This window comes from Cyprinodon tularosa, unplaced genomic scaffold (genome assembly GCF_016077235.1).
Source record: "Cyprinodon tularosa strain WSP-4 unplaced genomic scaffold, ASM1607723v1 ctg271, whole genome shotgun sequence".
NCBI classification, from domain to species: domain Eukaryota; kingdom Metazoa; phylum Chordata; class Actinopteri; order Cyprinodontiformes; family Cyprinodontidae; genus Cyprinodon; species Cyprinodon tularosa.
The window spans coordinates 24,453-32,078 of record NW_024038976.1 but is presented as its reverse complement, the minus strand read 5'-3'; the positions used below and the strand labels follow the sequence as shown (position 1 = coordinate 32,078).

The following is a 7,626-nucleotide window of genomic DNA, read 5'->3' as shown; positions in this document are numbered from 1 at the left end:
TAATTTATGGGGATAGAGCCGGTGTTTGACTTTGTTTTAAAATTACATTTGGGTGACTTCCCTTCACTTTTTACAAATGTGTCTTAGTAGCTATTAAAAATGTAATTGTTGCCTCCAGACACAGTGGGTGGGTGCAACCTATTCACGGTTGTAGCATACCTACTCAATCAAATTCTATTTATTTTTTTATATGATCACAGTGCTTTGAGATAGACTATAAGGTATTTTCTGTCTTTTTAAAAGCAGTTAGTCATTCATGGCAATTTACTGGGGGTTTTATGATCACATCATATTTCAAAGAAATTAATAATAATAATAAAAAAAAAATACAACATCTTCCGTCTGAAGCTTAACCCTTTATTAGGCACTCATTGAAATACTTTTAATATCAAAATTTCCAGCCAAGAGTGTTATTGCAGGAAAGAACAAGAACTTATTTTTATAACATTAAAAAATATGTATATTTTTATGGCAAAAATCAATCAATCAATCTAATAACAAGAAGCAGCCACTTGCCGTAATATATTAAGAAAAATACCAAAAAATGCTTCTTTGAAGAAACACTGTTTTTCTGTTACAACATAATCTTAGACTATTAATGCTGATACAGGCACTTACATATTTTACATTTTGACTTAGCTTATTAACTTTACTTTTTAACTTTCCAATTAGCTTTCTAACTTTTTAGCTTAGCTTTTTACATTTTTTTCTTAATTTACAACAACTTCATTTACAGAAGGTAATATATCCTTCAAGGGCACACCTAATTGGTCGAACGCCAAAATAACATGTACAGCCATGAATCTTGTGCTTCTAGACCTCACTGAGGGATGGTGGGGACTCCATTTAAAGCACAGCAGTGATAAAAATAGCAGCAGTGATAAAATGTAAACATAAGACTGGTATATGATTTGCAGATTCCAACATTTTCTTTTTTAAACCCCATTTTATGCAAAATTCAGCAGTTTTGGCGATGTGGAAGAGCTATTCTGGAATCTGCTGGACCTGCATCGGATGATTCAAAGTCGCTTTCCAGAGGGCAGCAGGGAGAACAGTCCATGTTGGGGGTGTGAGGGGTCATTTATGATGTTACAGGCTGGGGACATGCAGCGCTGGGATGAAATGTCTTTTAATGGAGGGAAGAGGAGTCCCGATGATCTTCTCTGCTGTTCTCACCACTCTCCTCACCTTCTTCCAGTCTGAGGCACTGTAGCCTCCACACCACACAGTGAGACAGCTGATCAGAACGCTCTCTATCGAGATTCTGTAGAAGGTGGTGAGGATGGGTGGGGGCAGGTGGGCTCTCCTTTTAACACTAACAACTACCCATTCCAAAAGGTTCGACCTGTTTTTGGTTCAATTTGCATGTTTTCTAAGCTATAATACGGCTTTTGTTCAGCTGCTTTATAAAGCCTGGAACTCAATGCTACTCCAGACAAATTGAATTGAGAAAGTTCTCTGTCCCTGGCGCCACGCCAGGGACAGATACCAACTGCAGCGCATTGTGCGCTCCGCTGAGAAGGTGATCGGCTGTAAGCTGCCATCACTCCAGGACCTGTATGTCTCCAGGACCAGGAGGCGTGCAGGTCGCATCACAGCCGACCCTTCTCACCCTGGACACAGACTGTTTGAACCTCTCCCCTCAGGGAGGAGGCTACGGTCCATACGGACCAGAACCTCCCGCCATAAAAACAGCTTCTTCCCCTCTCCCATAAGACTCATGAACACTATATGTCAGACTCTATAACCTGCCCATGCCATTTACACTGCTGTATTGCACACTGCTCTATTTGCACTACCTTGTACATTTTACTTTCTATATATATATATTTTTTTTTTATTTATCCATATTTTTATCCTAAGTGTATATATTAGTATATTTTTTTGCATGCCTTATACCCCAGTGTTTTTAGAGATTTTTATAATTTTATTTACTATTTCATATATGTTTCATGTTGCACGATTGTACCATAAAAAATTCCTAGTTGTGAACTCCTTCACTAACAATGGCAATAAACCCGATTCTGATTCTGATTCTCTTGTTGGGAAGCGAAACGTCAAAATTGGAAAACAAAGTCCAGTGTTTTTTTTGGAATTTGGGGGAAAAAACTATTTTCTAGCCTATAAGCACGTGTATGGAGGCCTTTGTACCTCCTCCCAGATGGCTGCAGCTCAAATGAGAGGTGTAGCATCTTTACAGATGTTTTTAGTTTTCCTGAGGCATCATCTGTCCTCCAGGTTTGGGAGATGATTTCCTACAGTTCTAAGTGCAAACTGGAGACAATGCACTAAATGCCTCTCTGTCAGCTGCAGAGCTTCTGAGAAACCCTTGTGATGAGGATGCACGTTAAAATGCCCTCAGTAGAGCAGCAATAGTAAGTCAGTAGCATCTCCTGTGGCAATCTGGTCTTTTAAGGATTCTCAGGAGGAACAGTAGCTCTAAGCAGCATTGATAGTTGATGTTGGAGATATGCCCTCTTGCAAAGTGTGCTATTTTGATATCTCATTTACAGCAGGAACTTTAAAAAAGAAAAAAACATGTATTTTATTTACTCATAGACGTATCTGTCCTTTTAAGGCGATCCAAGCTCAATCACTCCGTGACCAAGCCTTGTGAAGGTATTTTGATATGTTAACTTCCTATTGTAATGGCTACAAGCACACTAAATCTGCAGTTAGGATCTTATGCTCATCTACGGCATGCTGATGGCTGCATAACTAGATCATTGTTGTGTACATTGATCTGTTATATTGCAAAAGGATCATGTCAACACAAGAAAAAACACAAAGCTTTAATGAGAAACACAATGGTTGACATCCATTAGTCTTAATATGTTCATCTATAAAGGAACATTATGTTTCTACATCACTGCAGGATGTGATTTGGTGTCAGTTGTAAACTTCTCTAGTGCATTGCTGTTGTGTTTAGATTTTTCAGGTGTTTGGCGAAAAAACTCTCTAAAGCAAGGACACTAAGTGTGTCTTTTTTTTCCAGATTTTTTTGCTTAAGTGTGGACTGGATTTTGTCTGACAGATATGGACTCCGAAAAGCTGCTGGCTTCATATCCTTCAGCTCCTCTCTTCTTCAAAAAGGTCCCAATCGTCCCCAGTTCATCTCAACCTCAAACTATACCGTTGGACAGTTCAGTGGCTGGCCCTGAAGGCAGCATCCCTTTTACCATCCATGGTATGTAAACATCAAACAGCAGGTTAAAAATAAAACTAGATGTGCTGAAAACTTGGTTGGCTTCTCCATAAAGACATATTTTGAATATTATTAGTTAATTGTAAAATTAATCTGACTTTACAAAGTACACTTTATGTCTGCTTATCTTCAGAAATATTTTTTTAAGGAGGGAAGCTATGATTTTGACAATAAAATAAACATACTCTAGTATCAACATGTAAGAGAATTAGTTAGTGAACAAAAACTGTTTAAAATTATGTACACGTGTTGTGGTTGTTAATTAGCTCCAGTTTTTCTTTGGTGTTTTAACATGCCTGTCAGCCCCACTTTGTTTATGCCGCCACTGGCATCTCTTGTTTTCTCTGAATACTAATTGTGGCCCATGATATTATGTACTGCACACTGTGATGCACACGCTGTCAATTATATATATATCAGCATCACTACCTTTAAGGTGTTTGGTTTTAATTTTAATTTAGATTAATGTTTTTCATAGACGACTGATGTTATTTTGACTGGGTTTTGCCATATTGGTTCGCTAATTGCTGCGTTTTTTTGAGAGTTTCTAATGTTTGTTAGTTTTTATACTCATATCTTTTTAGTTATCCATGTGTTGATTTTTACATGGAGACCAATCTTATGCTGGTGTTTTCAGTCAGATGATGTCTTTGTAGCTCTGTTTGGTCAAACTGGATAATGAGCTTCTGTCAGAATCAAGAATAAATCTTAAAAAAAAAATCAGTTGGATTTAAAACTGAACTGGATGTTTCAGATGTTTCAATTTCTCATTAAATCATCTTGAATCTTCTATAGAATTTGATAATATACCAAAGAGAGATGCACCGATTCAAAAGCCAAATCAGATATTGGTTCTGATGTTGACTAATTACGGTATATGGATTGGATATCAGATGATATATAAATAGAGTGCAGGAACAAACCCTTGTGATGTGTAAATGATGATTTGATAATTGCTCAGGTTTTGCCAACAATCAAGCTCAGATAGGGGGGTGGAAAGCGAAAAGCATGTGTTAGTTGACAGAAATGCGAGTGTAAGAATTTCACAACAGGGACTGACATGACATTCTGTCTTTTTCTTGTGTTCCTCCTACTCAGCATCTGACACGCAACATTTCTGACATTAAAGAGAAGGAACCTTTTGCTGTTGAGGGAAATGCTTCTCAAGAGAGTGTTCCTATGATTTCCTCCAATCAACTTCCCTCCCATAGTGTCCATTTTGGTCTCCCTTCTAGGACAACGCTGCTTTTCCACAGCGCCACGACTACAGGAAAGAACCAGCAGCAAACCAGTGTCATGCTCTCACTGGAATGGCTATTGATAACATTTCTTTAGCCCAGTCTCACCGAGAGGTTTGCACTTCACACTCTTGTGCAGTCACAAACCCTATTCAGATCACATCAAAATCTGTGACAAAACCTCAAAAGCACCTGATCCCCTCATCTCCACACCAGTGTTCCACTTCTAAACAACTTTCTGCTGGTTTATTGAAAACTGTCCAAACCAAACCCCCAACTTCATTAGCTCAAAACAGCCGTCATATGGATGTAAACTTTTGATTCCTCTCAGCAAGACAGAACACCCTGCTGACCGCATGAATGAGAGTGGAAAAAACTCCCAGAATGACAGCTTGTTGCACAGGAAAAAAATTACAATGCAGAAGGTGAGTTCTTGTTTGTTTTTGTTTTTGCATCCTTCAAAACAATCTTGTAACTAAGAGTTTCTCTTCATTTTCTCTCACTTTATTATTTCACTATTTGGTGTTGGACTTTTTTCTTTTCTTTTTTTTTTTAACAAAAACAATCCTGTTGACATGGAATGTTTAGTATGGAACATCTACAATTCCTGCGTGCTTTGGAGATTATCTTAGAGAAACAAATAAGTTAATATTATTTTAGCTACTCATTTTCAACTGTATGAAAATTTAGCATCTTAAAACATCTCCAGCATTGCTGAATAATATTCTGAAAAAGACAATGACCGTACAAATTATCCAAATACTTTGTGTTGTTAAAATACTACAAATATAATATATTACCAAACAAGTTGACATTATATTTAGGTTTATCTAATTATTTTCTAACCAATCATATTCCTGCATGTTTTAGGTCAATAAAATAAACGGTTAATTGGAAAGTTTCTGAAGAACCTGACGCCATGTTGAGAAAGGTATTCATCTACAAAAATTATGCTCATGTTTTGGAACAGGGACACATCCAAAAACATACAGGACACCATCTCCACAAGGCTGGCTGACCCCTTTCTAATGAAATCATTAGCACGAAAGTATGAGATATTATTAAGCCCTAATGAAACCATTTCAAAACAGTCTGACCGCCATCCCTTTGCACAGCTTTTATCTGTAATTACATCACATTGGGTCAGGTTTTGGATTTTTGGGGAAGGTTTTTTTCTCCAACAGATCATCAGTAAAAAAAATGTAATTACCTTTTATATACCTAATCAGATTCTCCGATATTAAAATTTGATTGCTGATCTAAAACTGGAAAGTGCAGAAAACATAAAAAAGTATGTACCGGGAAAAAACTCATCTAATTCACTTTTTTTATTTTCAAGTAACAAAAATAATTAGTTGATAACAGAGAGGGAATGCTACTGCATTTATTGCAGTGGGATTTACATTATATTTCAGAAGTTACTGAGCGAAGCAGAACTACAAATTACACTGTTTAGTTTCTACAAGATTAGCATAACATTACTGATCACTGTTTCGCTCTTCTGTGCTTGGGATCATGAGATATTATGGTTTCTATAAGTCATTTTAAAGGCATAGTTATCACTGTGTTAAGGAGGAGGAGTAAATAGAATTTTAATTAATGTTCTGGTTGTCAAGTAAATGAAGGCTTTTGGTTGTCAAAGTATGACACAGCAACACATACAACATGACAGTTAGTGTCTTTCATTGACAGGAAGATAAGCAGATTTATAAAATGTTTTGTAGCTGTCTCCCTTCAATATTTGACAGGCGCTTGTCTGCTACTGTATGTTTTTGTTTCTCTTTCTTTATTCCAGCTTCATTCACAACCAGACAAGTGATATAATCTGAATAACCCTGACTTATTGCTGTTTTTCTATTTATTTATAAAGGCTGCTCTACTGGATTCTGTAAAGAAGGCTTCCTCTGTGCGAAACAAGAACCACAACTGGTAAAAAAAAGAAAAAAAGATGTTCTGTTCATATTTAGGAAGAATGTTTTATGAAGCAAAACTTGTGTCTGATTTAATACAATTTCATGTCTTTTCAATTTAATATTTATGCAGTAATGTTTATTTTTAATATTAAAATCTATGTTTCTGGTTGCAGTTTGACCAAATACTTAAAAAGACGTTCAAGGAGAGTAAATATGTTGTTAAAGTTCAATCTTTTCAAATCCATGTTCTTTTTTTCCCCATCTTTCAGTCACCCAAAGCAGTGCCCGAATCTACACCCTAACAAAACGATCAGCATTCAGGGTCATGTGCCTTTGGCCTTACTAACTAAACCTTGCAACTAGACCAACTCTGCAAACAGCAGGCCACTCTTGGCGGAAACCAGTCCTCTCTACCTCACACCCATCGAGCACTGGCCCTAAGGCAGCATCAGATACATCTGCTTTAGCACCTAAATATTATGCTTCAGAGCTGCATGGAGGATATAGGCTAGCAAAAACCAGACCATTCCAAAAACCCATAGACTTAACCAGAAACAGTGGGTCTGATTTTCACAGCTGCAAAGCTCCAGAGGGCTCTTCAAGAGAGGATGTGAAGGACGGGAACAGCATGAAACATGATTTTGGCAGTAAACTTTCAGGTACGATTAAGTATTTTCCTGGGTTTATAGGGATTTATTAAACATGAGCAAAGGGACAATTGGAAAATATTTATTCTAAAATAAGATTTAGATGTGTGATGGACAAAACAAATCTAAACTTTTTCAATTTTTTTCAGACTCGAAGGGCAATCCTGAGAGAAAAATTTCTAAAGATCATAGGAAGGAGTAACCTGACAACAGCCAGATGCATGTCTCGCTCCGCCTAGCTCCACTAGCAAGACATGCATCTGGCTTTTGTCAGGTTAAGGAAGGAGTGCTTCAATGCAGAACTAAATACTGCTCCAAAGACGAATGCTCTGAACACAGCATCACTTTCCTCCTTTAACATTGTTATCTGATTAAGCTGCAGGGTGCAAAGCCCTCATGTCAGCCAAACACAAATTTATTCAACCAACATTACAACCAGCCACCTTCATTACCAAAAGCAACAGGTGACACATCTATCCTACAGACACCATAAATATCTAATACTAATATAATAACAACAACATGTTTATTCCCCAATATAGGATTCTCCCAAAGTTGACTCATAATTTTTCTAACATTTCTGTGCGAATGTGTATATTTTTTTTTTTATACACTAATTATAT

The 7,626-nt window shown here is 37.0% G+C and overlaps 1 pseudogene; it reads left to right on the top strand.

Moving 5' to 3' along the window:
* The first annotated feature begins 1,282 nt into the window (after positions 1 to 1,282).
* LOC119786432 overlaps positions 1,283 to 7,626 on the top strand; it is a 28,711-nt pseudogene continuing 22,367 nt past the window's right edge.